This window comes from Callospermophilus lateralis, chromosome 11, assembly GCF_048772815.1.
Source record: "Callospermophilus lateralis isolate mCalLat2 chromosome 11, mCalLat2.hap1, whole genome shotgun sequence".
Taxonomy (NCBI): Eukaryota; Metazoa; Chordata; class Mammalia; order Rodentia; family Sciuridae; genus Callospermophilus; species Callospermophilus lateralis.
Window position 1 is genome coordinate 102260644 of NC_135315.1, and position 13498 is coordinate 102274141.

Genomic DNA, 13498 nt, shown 5'->3' on the forward strand with positions numbered 1-13498 from the left:
TTTTTGGCTTTTAGGGGCCACCCATACTCATCAGCTCTTGTTTCTACATCTCTTCCATTAACTCTAATCCTGCTGCTTTTCTCTTGTAGGACTCTTGTGATTTTATTGGACCCAAACAATCCAGGATAATCTCCCCAATCCAATATCTTTAACTCAACCACATCTGCAAAATCCCTTTTCTGTCTCGGATCACTCCCCCAAGGATTCATAGGTTAGAGGGTAAACATCTTGTAGGCAGATGGGGGTACAGTATTCCACCTATTGTCTGTAGCTTATTGTCATTATTTTTGTGGCCACTTGAAGTTTATAGTGAACGTCTTTAATGCAGTCTGTCTCCAAGTGGCATTGTCACTTCACTTACAGCTTGCAGATCGTGCCTCAGCATCTTTGCATATCTCCTACCAGGCCCTACACCATCTTGTCCTACATTTTGCCTTTTCCTATGTTATAAAGTTTACAGACAGTGTTACTTTTGTTTTAAAAGTCAATATTAATACTCTGTATTAAAAAGATTAAGAAAATGATAAAAACTTGTTAGATATTTCTTCACTTAGTACCATTTCTAGAGCTCTTTATCCATACTTTGATCTAGTACCTTTATTTAACCTTAACAACTTCCTTTAGCATTCTCTTGTAGTGTGGTTCTATTGGTGATGAATCATTTAGCCTTTTCATTTGTCTGGAAAAGTCTTCTTCGTTTTGCCTGTTTGTTTGTTTGTTTTAGTTGTAGATGGTCATAACTTTAATTTTTTTATTTTTATGTGGTGCTGAGGATCAGACCCAGTGCTTCACGTGTGCTAGGCAAGCCTCTATCAGTGAACCACAACCCCAGCCCCTTTTTGACTGTTTTGAGTAATAATATGCTGGAAGCTCCAGTGCCCTGAAGATATTGCTCCCATCTTCTCACTTGCAATATTTCTGTCAAGAAATCTCTTAGTCATCCTTATCTTTGTGGCTCCATTTTCTCTACTGGTTGCTTTGAAGATTCTCTCTTTACCAGTGGTTTTGAGCAATTTGGTCATGATGTGTCTTGGTGTAGTTTTCTTCATGTTTTCTGTGTATGAAGTTCGTGAAGATTCTTGGAGCCGAAGAATGTTTGTATTTCTTGTTGTCCATTACCTGAAAATTCTTGTTTTGTGTATTTTGTGCCTTTTTGTTATTAGATTAAGATAGAAGAATATATTTGGTCCCTAATGCTCCATCTTGGCCAAAGTAGGAAACTCAAGGACTCTTACTGGCTATTAAATTTTATGCTTGTTTCATGGAATTTTGGAGACAGAAGGTATGTCATTGACTATTAGTAGATAATATTAGATAATGTCTGCATTTTATAATAGGTTAATGCAGGGATTATTTTTTCTTCATAAGCATAGTGGAAAGTTCATGGGATTAATAGTTATGTTTGTGGAGATTACGGTAGAAATTGACGTAAAGAACCTGGAGTACTGACAGGAGCCAGTGGATGGTTGCTACTAATATAATTATTACTCCTCTTGTCTGTTAGCCAGTTTCTTGTCACTTTGACCAAAACACCTGACAGGAACATTTTGACCCACAGTTTCAGAGGTTTGGTGAGATTGGTTGGCTCCAAGGCAAAGACATCATGGTATAGGGCACTGTGGAGGAAAGCAGCTCAGCTCTTGGCACCCAGGAAGCAGAGAGAACCAGGAAGGGCCAGAAGCAGATACAGGCTCCAAGGCCATGCCTCCTGCAGTCCACTCCTTCCAGCCACGCCTCACCTCCTACAGTTTTCACCACCTCCCAGGTATTAATCCATCAGATGGATTAATCCACTGGTAGGTCAGATTTTCTTATGATCTAATCATTTCACCTCTGAACATTGCTGCATAGTCCATAAGCTCTTGGGGGGCATTCCAGATGCAAAGCAAATACTGTCATCTTATAAGGGACAAAGTAATTCACACATTCTTGTAGAGAAAGCTCTATTTAGTTAGAGATAATAAAATTTTGAAATTATTTCATCTCTAGCAAATTATTCAAAAAGAGCAATTGTCTGACTTTCTGTTTTGACGTGACTGTTCACTTGAGACATGCCTAACTGAGGTGACCACAGTTAATCACAACACAGACAGACTTGGTTAAACAAAATGTGCCAAACAGCTGCAGTGGTTTGCAGTCCACTGAAGGAGAAGGATAAAAGTCAGTGTTGGTAGCAGTTATTACAGTAGCAGAAAAGCTATAAATCAAGTAGAGAGCTAATCATGATAATTTAAAATAATCCCAACTCCAGTGCACCTCTGTGCCCACAAGGCCACCGCTCTTCAGGCAGCATTGACCGACAGCATCACGAAAAGCAGGAGCAATGCTTTCTGCATAGGAGAATTGTCCAGTGTAGTCTAAAAAGATGCCACTCTGATTTTCTCAAGAAATGTTAACAAATAAAGGAGTGCATGTTGTGTGGGAAGTGTACGGGAGCAGACATTAGATTCCTTAAGCTCTTAGCATACGTATGTGATTCAGTAGTCTAACCAACCAGCACACTGACGGAAGTCATGCTCTAGTCTTCTCCCTAAGAAGGTGTTGTGATATTAAGCTCCTGTTGAATAACAGCACTGCTGTTTTTTGTGTAGTCTACATAAAAGTAAAGATCTGAAGTTTTTACATGTCGTATTTTAAGTATTTGTGTATTTTTTCATTCTCATATTACTTGTGAGACAGTTTTGCCCAGCCCTTTTGCAAGTTTTTATTCCAGCAGCATTCAGGCCCTATTCTATGGCACATCGGGGAGTAGGTAATGAATGCCTAGCCCACTCTGAGTGTTGGCTGCCATGGGCTCCTCACCCTGAGGAGGTGGCATAAAAATGCACAAAATATCCATTTTACATGTGGTTATTTGTTCTTTCCTCATCAAATTAAATCACCAAAGAAGCTACCCAGGTGGACCACTGTTACTTACCCCCTACAGAAAAGCTTTTACTGGGACTGACTTGTTAAAGGAGTTTTGTGTTTCGTTTTTTTTAATGGCCATAGAATGGCACTATCCATTATATTGTTCCATGTACCCTTTACAAAACCTGGTTTCAGGAAAAAGAAAAATGACTCTCTTGGAGACTTGGTCTAATTACTTCCAGTAGAGAGTAAGGTTTATATATTTCATTATGCAAATCATGAGTGTTAACAACTCTAACAATAGGATTCTTAGCACATGTGTAAAAAAATACATTCTTCTCCTTTTCATGGTTTGGTTTTCTCTTTATTTTGTAGTCCTAGTTAATGAAAGTCTTTTACTTGAAGACCATCTCATTTTGGAAATTTAAATGATGGACCAGGTTAAGAGTATCTATGAATACTCACCTGGCTGAAATCAGGTGCCCACACTTATGATCTCACAATGGACTGTGCCTCTGGGCGCATTGTGTGGTCACACCTTGGGCATGTTGTTGAAGGGCAGCAACAGGGATCCTTCCACCCGGCCACATCCCCCTCCAGCAGCGTTTCGGTGGTGAAAGCATTCCTCTGTGACTAGTTTACAGAGTCTCCTGTCCTTTCTGGGTGGAAGGCTGTGTCTGTAATGGCAGTATCAGTCTGCACTGCACTCTCCCCTCAGAATTGCCCCAAGGTCTTCAGGGAAGTCAGCAAACACCACATCCATTCCTTCTGCAGTGGGGAGTCACAAAGGGAGCTGGAGCACAGGGCTGTCAAGGAGGGGGCTGTCATTGACTGAGACCTAAACCTAACTGGGAATTCAGAAGAAATAGAGTAGACCTGAAACTTTAACCTAGGAAAAGAAAGTAGGTTCGTGTCTTTGTCAGTTTACTGGGATGCGGTTGTGTTTGTGAGTGTGGAAAAAGTTAATGCTTCAAGTGTGACTGTCAGAGCATATAAATTAACACCAAACAGTCAAATTTACATTGTTTTTAGTCCTAATTACAAATTACTTAATTACTTTCTGTATATTAACATTATGTAACATAACCTTTTAGTTCTGCCACTTTGTTTTTGAAATGCTAATTTGTTTTGTTTTAATTATGTGAAACATAGTTATAAAGAAATTTTAGCTTTCTCTAATCTTGGTCAATGCTGTCATTAAATTCTCAGTGTTTATACAGCAAGAGCATGTCCTATAAAGAGCTAGCTCTTTAGTATATTGTGGTTATTATGTTTTCTGAGATTTATCGGCTGAAACCCATCAGGTTAAATTTTAGCAAATCTGGTAATTTAAAATAATCCCAAAGTATGTTAGTACCAAAGGTATGCTGTTAGGTTTGCTAAACTGCAATGGTTAACCACTAGAAGATTCCAAACTTAAAATGTTTATTCTCTTAACTATATAAGCATTTCAGCTATGTATTTCTGAAATATTATTTATATAATTCTACCTCATTTACTAGTGAAGTAAATCTTTGCAAGTTTCTAGACCCCACATTTTGGGAGCCAGCTTCCAAGAAGCTGAATGCTGTTTGATCATTCATGTGTTCATTCCTTATTCAATATGCATTAGTACTTAATGCATGTGCTGCTCAAGTAGATAGGAAAGAGGTACTGCCTTAAGGCGCTCATGCTGTTGCCGAGGAAGGAGTCTAGACACATGAACTCTGATCTTAAGTGCCTTCAGGGTCACAAGCAAGGCACAGTGGAGGGCTGCTGCCTGACTCCTGACTCCTGACTTCTGACACCTCTTCATCCTTCCTGTTTAGTTGCCTGAAATAGGTGAGGACAGGGTATTAGGAGAGAAGGTCAGCTTATGGAACTAGAAGGACAGAGTCCCCCTTGACTTGTTGACTGAACATCCCTGTGTAGCCCTGGACAGGTTCTAGAATTTTGGCAGCTGAGCTAGACCAAGGTTCTCTGGGCCCCCTGAGCTGAGACTTGCTGTAGGAGGAGGATCACCTCTTTCTTGCAGTCTGCTTTGGAGTGACGTCTCATCTGGCAAGTTCACTCTGGCATTTTAAGTTTTGTAAGCTAGGAGCTGCATGCTTTCTGTTTTACTGAGGATCAAGTTTTGTATTGGGCGCAGGGACACATAATACAGATTTATAGTTGGCTTATTCATATGGCCTTTGCAAACCAAGTGCCAGCTTTTTATTATGTCTGAGGGAGTGTGGTAATAAAGTGAATGAAATTAAAACAGAGAGATCTATTACAAAGGAAGCTGTGTTTTGTTGTTGGTTTTCTTTTTTGCTTAAAGAGATTGATGGAAGGCTGGGCGTGGTGGCACACACCTGTAATCCCAGCCACTCAGGAGGTTGAGGCAGGAAAATCGCAAATTCAAAGCCAGCCTCAACAAAGTGAGGCATAAGCAACTCAGTGAGACCCTACCTCTAAAAAACTACAAAATTGGTCGAGTGCCCCTGAGTTCAATCCATGGTATGCCCCCGGCCACACACAAAAAAAAAAAAAAAAAAAAAAAAAAAAATTGAAGGAAAGGGGGAAAAAAGCAAATGACTGGAAGGTGGAAAGGGGCTGATAGAGAGCAAGTATGGAACTATATAAACACAGGACAGTTATATCCAGGACAGTTCATAGGTGGATAATGCCTGTGAATCAAGAAAGGTTCTGGCTAGGGCTGCTAGGTGAGGGTGGTCTCAGAATGCCAAATGGGGCATGGCATTGACTAGGGACTTTCTACTTAGTTTGAATCTACCCATAGATTAGGCTAAAGATCTAGGTAATGTGTAGAATTCTGTGTGGGTATTTAGACTATGAAGATTTAGTTGGATTCAAGTTTATTTTTCTTATTCCTAATTCTCAGAATTTCATTATCCCTTCCTTAGTCTGTAATTGTAAGACTTAGAGATAGGAGTGTAGTTTATGTTGAGTTCTGTACAGAAGTAGAAGTCATTCTGAGGGCCAGAGTTACACTCATATGCCACGTGTGCAATCCTGAGCTGCTGTTGTGCCACCTGTGACTGTCCCTAATCCCCCTGTGTTGAAGAGAAACTCTGTCAGTTTGTGGATGGTCACTCTGGTCTCTGGCTTTTCCAGCAGATGTAATGATGCACAGGTTTAAACGCTGTAGTTCTGTTGTTCTGTTGTGTGAGCTCATTTTATTGACCTTATAAACTAGATGCTTTCTGATGCAGCGCCTGGAAAACTGAGAATTGTTCATGGAGATGTGTTGACCTTTAAGATAGAAAAGGCTTTTCCAGAAACTCTTAAAAGACACTGGGAAGATGGTAAGTACTTTGGGCATGTTTTTTAAAATTTTTCTTTTGTCATTATTTATATCACAAGTATTTATTATACTTTTACTATAAGGGTTCACTATTACATGTTTATATTTTAGACTATCTGAACAGATTTAAATAATGTGCATTGTCATTTTTTTACTTTTCTTCTTTCTTCCAAAATTTAAACCTAGTAACCTTTTCTTAGTTCTAATTTCTTTGACTCAAATTTTCAAATGTTTTAGATTCCGTGCAAGTAAACTTGTCATTTTTACAATACCATATACATGGGATAAACTCTTATAAAGTATTACTTTTTCTAAATGTGAAAAAGGAAATGTAAAGCAGGCCACACCCAAGCCTTGGTTTTAACTTTACTCCATTTTCTTTCACACTCTAACCAGGGCACTCTGTTTTCATGCACTGTGTTCACTGGGTATCTGCTGTGTGCCAGCTCCCTAGAGTACACAGATAGAGTATATTTCTTGCTCATCAAAACCTTTGACAACAAATGGAAGAGGTTTTTGACACATCATTATCTAGCTGCCCATGTCTCTGGCCTCCCCAGGGCCAGGCTCCTTCAGGGTGGTCTGTGTTTGCAGTGCCAGCCTCTGACAGACCTTTGGGCACTGCCTGGAGGCTCCTACCTGCCCCCAGCCCCATCCCTGGACAGGCTCCAGCTAGGCTCACAGTGATCTCCTGCCCTCAGACCTATTCTGACTGCATCCTCCTGCATTCCTTTGCTGTTGTCCACCTTGTGTGTGTTCCCTTCCCCCCTCCGTCCCTCTCTCCCTCCCTCTCTCCCTCCCTCTCTCCCCCTCTCCCCCTCCCCCCTCCCCTCCTCTCCCCTCCCCTCCTCCTCCTCCTCCTCCTCCTCCTCCTCCTCCTCTTCTTCTTCTTCTTCTTCTTCTTCTTCTTCTTCTTCTTCTTCTTCTTCTTCTTCTTCTCTCTCTCTCTCTCTCTCTCTCTCTCTCTCTCTCTCTCTCTCTCTCTCATCTTCCCTGATGCCAATATCCTCCTGTTTTTTATTTGACATTTTTGAACTTTCTCTAACAACTCTTTGCCAGTGGTTTCTTTCCACTGAGTTCTTATGTGTTGTTTTTGCTGTTTTTCTTTCTGAGCATGTCTTCTTGCTACAGATTTGTCTGGATTGCTCCACTTCTGTGGCTTTACTTCCCACCCAAATATTTTGGGCACTCACATCTTTATACCCAGCCTGTATCGCCTTCCAGGGCATCTGAGCCCCTGTCCACCTCAGAGGTGCTTTAACTTCATCATGTTCAACTCGTTTTTAATTCATTTTCTAAGTCAGAATTCCTAGCACTGTCACTACCTGACTGGCACTAATTAAGTAAAGTCCTTTGTGAGTACTTTGTGAAAAAATGTTGAAGAATCAATGGACCAAACAATGCTCAGTCATTATCTTTTCAGATACTTGTGTTTGATGCTATTAATATCCAGTTTGATTTTACTCTTAATTAAAATGGTATTCAGAATTTATTGATGAAATTATTACAAGTTATTTTTTTTCCTTGTCAAAGAGATCCCCCCAATATACATATAATTGGAAATCTGCCTTTTAATGTTTCAACACCACTGATTATCAAATGGCTTGAAAACGTTTCTTGTAGAGATGGACCTTTTACTTACGGCAGAACTCAGATGACTTTGACTTTTCAAAAGGAAGTGGCTGAGGTAAGCATTAACTTTGTGGCTTAACTTTTTCTGGTTATTAAATGATCAAAATCCCAAACGATAATGCATTTTTACCTGTGTATTCTAGCTTAATGCTCCATTATACACAGAAAAACCCAACAGTGGTTCAGCCAAACATTAAACATGTAATGGGATGACCGACAACTGCTGGGAGCTTCCCGGGAGAGCGTGACTGATGTGTGTCCACCAGGAAGGCCTTGTGGTAAATGCAGGGCCACAGCCACGAGCAGAGAAGGATGAACATATTGCCTGTGTGTTCACATGTGGAGACTGGCCTGTGACAGCATAGATTTGTCCTTTGTACTGTTAGGATGAAAAAGAATGTCATCATCCGCTTGTTGTTGAGAAGGGCCAGAGTTGAAGCCCTCATTATCTAGCACATGCACTGTCTCCACCCCCAGCTCAGCTAGCCTGCTGTGCTTGCATCCCCAAGGCAGGCAGGGCCCCTTCACTCAGTGGAAAGTGTCTCTGCAGGATGGACAAGGGAAGCTTTCAAGCTGCAGAGGTTTAAGGGGGCCCTGCACACTGTGAGTAGGCTCACTCTGATTGCCTCTCTTCTCCACTCCCACCATCTAGATAACCAATGCTATGACTTTTGGATTTATTATTCCTTTCCATGGTCTTATCACATAGACTTGTCCATATAGGTAGTAGCCTTTATCTTGAGCCATTTTGAGCTTTCTACAATTGAGTTTATTATACACACACACACACACACACACACACACATACATACATGTATACACATGTGTGTGTGTGTGTATGTGTGTGTGTGTATGTATTTTGTCCTGAACATCATTTGTAGGATTCACTCATGTTACTACTAGCTATATTTTATTTACATAGTCCAATATACTTCCCACTGTTTGACTGTCATCATTTTTGCATTCTCCTATTTGGGGGATTCCAAATTAGTTTCAGTGTTTTATTATTACAAACAAAACTATCATGAACATTGTCATACAAGGGCAATGTTTCCCTGGGGTATATGCTGTAAAGTGCAACTGCAGGTCTTTGCTCTGCTGGGTGGTGCTCAGGAGAACGCCTGTTGCAATGCCATCCACAGAGAGTTCATTTTGTTCCACTTCTTGCCAGTTCTTGGTATTGACAGACCTGTGCATTTTCTTAATCTGAGGTTGATGGTGTGTCGTGGTGTTTTATTTGGTCTGTTAATTTTTTTTTTTTTTAACTTGAGCACCATTTTATGTTTCCTGGCCTTTTAGGTCACTTGAGGATCTTCTGTGAGCTGCTTGCTCACCTTTCTTTGGGCTGCTTGTCTTTTCTTATTGATTCAGAGGAGTTCTTACATTATTAAATGTGTTGCAAATTTCTCCTGATGGATGGAGTTTTGTCATTGGATTTTTTACAATGTCTTTTGAAGATTGGGTTTTCTTAATTCTTAAGTTTATAATCAGTGCTTTTTGTGTTTTGTTGAAGAAATCCTTTTATATCTAGAGAATGTGGAGACACCTTTCTGTTATCTTCCAGGAGCTTTTTGTTTCCTTTACATTTCTATCCACTTGGGGTTGATTTTTTTTTGTAAGGTTGAATTAGAAATAATTTTACTATTTATAACATGTGGATCCCAATTCACCCCATTGGCCATATTAACAAGTATCTATCATTTTTGCACTTATTGAAAGAATAGTTACACAAACGTTTAGGACTGAATTAGTGATAGACAACTTAATCCATCAGAGAGTAAAGCAAATCAAAGAGATTTTTATTAAAATAAGAAGTAAAAAAATATTAATTGGAGATAACAAATTACTTTGAAAACTAAGAAGAAAAGCAAGATCTGAAAAAATAACCATGAGTCTTTACCAAGAGTCTCAAAATTTCACTTAAAAAATGTATCATACCCCTGGAAGGAAAAATGATTACTGTAAAGTTGCTGATCATTTCCAGAAAACTTTGTATATCTAATACACTTATAATCCTTAGGGAATTTATCTTGAAATGTAGTGAATTTCCCAGGACCATCTTGAGGAGACCTGTAAGAATACAAAAGAAATGTTGAGAGGGAGAAACAAAGAGAAAAGAATCTCATAATCTCATTTCAAGTGTTGAAGTGCGAGGTAAGACTTGAATGTTCAGAGCGGTGTGACACGGTGCAGAACCAGTCATTGATTGGCTACATCATAATATTCAGAATCTACAACTTAGTGTATGTTCGTGGCCAGATAAAAAGTCAACAGTGAAGAAAGGAGTTAGTCATTCTGGGAATATTTGGTTACTTGTTATGAAGAAAAGAAATTTTAGTAATTTACCTTGCATAAAAATTCTGGTTACTGCCTCTTCTCATTCACCACTCTCTGTTCCAGCATTCATCTTTGATTCTATTTAATGGAATTTTTACTTAAAATATTGTATTTTTATCTCCAAAAGTTCCATTTGGGCCTTTTTATATCTTTCTCTCTTCACTGTGGTCATGTTTTCCGTGGCATTTTTGTTCATGACTAATATTTAAAATTACTATTTTTTGTTTTGTTTGTGTGGTGCTGGGGACAAAACCTCTGCCTTTAGCTGAGGGGAGCACAAGCCATTCCTCGCCCTGTGTGAGCTCCACGGCTCTCGGGGTCTTTCTCCAGTCCTTAGGCACATCAGGGCTCCTGAGACTTGAGGGGACCTTCGACATATGGGAGCTCTGGCCCACCCCTCACCTCCTCTTTTTCACTCTGTGAGAGAGAGAGAGAGAGAGCAGAGACGGGAGGAATGAGAATGAATGAATGAATGAATGAGTTCTCCCTATCCAGGCCTCTCTGACCTCCATCCTGTCGCCCCAGGTGCAGCCCTCCTCTGCCTGAGCCACAGCCTGTGCAGGGCAGCGCCTCGGGTAGTCAGGGGGCAGTCTTGGCTTACCTCCTTCCCTTCCTCAGATCACAGACCTGCAGTGTCTATTCAGTTTGTGAAGAACATTTCCTGTATTTTATTCAGCTTTATAGTCATTTTGGAACAAAACTTATCAGAATTCCTTTGAGAGTAGGCTGTGTAACTACATGAGTTTGATTCTTAAGATTCTTTTCTCTCAGATAATATGAGTGTGTTGTAAGAATTTGATTTCTCAAATCCATCTCTCTCTCCACCTATGTCCCTTCTTATAATCATCCCTAGTGGGGAAACTTTTGTCCCACATATCTCTTGGAGACATTGGGCAATCTCTAGAGACATTTTTGGTTGTCACAGCCAGAGGATGCTTCAGGTTCCTGTTGGCAGAGCTTAGAGATGCTGGTAAACATCCTTCAGGGTCCAGGAAAGCCCCTCACAGCAAGGACTGGCCCAGCATTAATCATCCCCAAATGCCAGTAAGCCAAGGCCCAGAACACTTGGTTTGTAGTCTTCATTAATAAAATCTTCTCATAGTTGTGGGGCTTTTATCACAAACATGTGGGACCCATTTGTGTTCATGGGAACTCAAAGATGATGTCAGTACTCCCCATGGTTCTTATCATTTCCTGTTACTGAATCTTACCTTCTGTTGGTCTTAACTGGCCTATACTTAAAAGTTTCCTTCATTGTTTTCTCAACCTTTGGAACTGTCATTTCTGACAAAAACCACTCTGTTTATACTCACAGCATTCTCACATGAGATGTGTGTGTGTATTTTTTCCCCACACCAAGCATTCCAGGTTTCCAAACACCAGCTGGTGTCCTGTAATTTAATTAAATTCTGAGGCTCTCCACCTGTAGTTATTGTCAGATCCACAGGTTTAGGGCTCAGTTCTGCAAGGGCATCAGATACCAGTCACAAATCTGGGCCTCCAAAACTTCTGAGCAGCCAGCTGTAAACTGGGAGTCCTGTGACCCCTCATCAGTTTCCACGGTTTGTCAGAATGGCTCAGAACTCAGGGAACCCCTTCATCTCTGGTTTAAGTAATGAGTCATCAGTTGGTCTTTCTGGTGACCAGCCCCTTCTGGGGGCTCCCTCTCCCCTCACCCACCATGTGATCTCCTTAGTATAAACTCAGATGTGATGAAAAACAAGACACCCTCTCCCCAGGAGACTGCCAGCCATCAGGAAAAAGACCAAGTCTGTTTCTTATTACTCCACAGTGGGTGGGTTTATTTTTCTCTCAGGTGACATGATTATTGTGATACTTCATTCTTGCACTCCGTTTCTTTCCCAGGGAAGAGCAGGGGCAGAGGCTAAAGAGGTAACTCATTGTCAGCCATGGTTAGTAAGTGTTGCTTCCATGTCACCAAAGACCATCAGTTTTCTTTATCAAATAAAGGTTGATTTTAGTTAAATTTGAGCATAATATTGAGAAGAGTTGTTATCCAGTCTACAATTTATGGAGTGCAACAGAAGTGTAGTGATTTTCCCATCTCTTGTGAGAAAGTTTCAGTGGGACACTAGCAACATTGTGTTGTATTTTAGCCACAGAAAACATTTTTTAACATTGACTTTGGCTTTGTGAAATAAAAAACCAGAAATGAACACCATACTCTTATTTCTTTCTCCAGGACTATAGGATTAAAATACAAGAATTCAGCCAGTGCACGTGAGGCGACATACAGAGAATATTACGTTACAGCTCATAAAATAGAATCAGACTGTGTAACACTAAATGAGACCTTAACAGACCTCATCTAATCTCACCTTGTAGTTGAGAAAACGGAGGCTCAGTCTGGCTTAATGAAGTCACAAGGTTTAACTCCTCCATGTGGTTGGTCCTGAGGTTTTTCCTAACTGGACCAGCATCAGCCTGTCTGTTGTCTCTCATGCCCAGGAGACACTGCTGTTGATGGGTACATTCCTAGCAGGAGGGCCTTTCCTGCCACTGACTATGTGGCTGTCATTGTCCCTGATGGGCGGCTGTGTGGCTTCTCAACTGTAAGCACAACTTTTCTACTTGTATTTAAAATTGTTTCAGATGAATAAGAGGAAAAGCAGCACTGTCTTTGGGAAGTCTTTGACCCCTTGTTTTCTCATACTCAGAGTGCTTTTCAGAGCTCAAGGGTTAGCAGTTGCTTTTTACTTAAAAACTCAGCTGGTTTGGCTTCCTGGCCTTTTGTGGTTAAATCATGTAACTCCTAATGGATTTTGATGGTGCTGTACATTCAAATGGTTGGTTGGCCATTTAACTCTTAGGCTAGTTTTTAATGAAGTCTTTCACAGGGCTTTCCAGCCTGTGACTTGAATTTTTACCTTATGAGTTAGGGACAGTTATATGTGCTGCTCTATTCCAAATTAAAATCTGTGATTCACATGTTTTCACCTCTACCACCCAGGGATATTTGCTAGAGACTGAAGGGTCGAGCCAGTGGGTTAAGACACTCCCTCCTGGTTACACTGGGTGCTTAGTTTTCTAAGTGAATATACTTAAATGTGCTTTTATATGAAATTAGAATAATTTTCATGTCTTACAGTTTTCCTTTTTTAGTTAAAGTTATTTTTAAATTCTCTTGAATTCATCACTTGATGCATACCTTTCAAACATAAAGTAAAATATTAGCTGAGAGGGGGAAAGAAATCCAGAATAAAATAATAATTTTTAAAATGTGGGCATTTATTTTGGTTCATTTTTTAATATTGTGATTATGTTCATACTAGATTTTATTATAAAGGTCTGCCTTGAATTGTGTGAGTTGGATGTTAATTATAATGCATTTTGCATTTTCTACTTTTATTCTGGTAGTAAAACATTTTTTTT

The 13498-nt window shown here is 40.1% G+C and overlaps 1 pseudogene; it reads left to right on the forward strand.

Annotated features, from left to right (window-relative positions):
• Positions 1–13498, forward strand: part of LOC143385920 (dimethyladenosine transferase 1, mitochondrial-like) — a 45790-nt pseudogene that overhangs the window by 9735 nt on the left and 22557 nt on the right.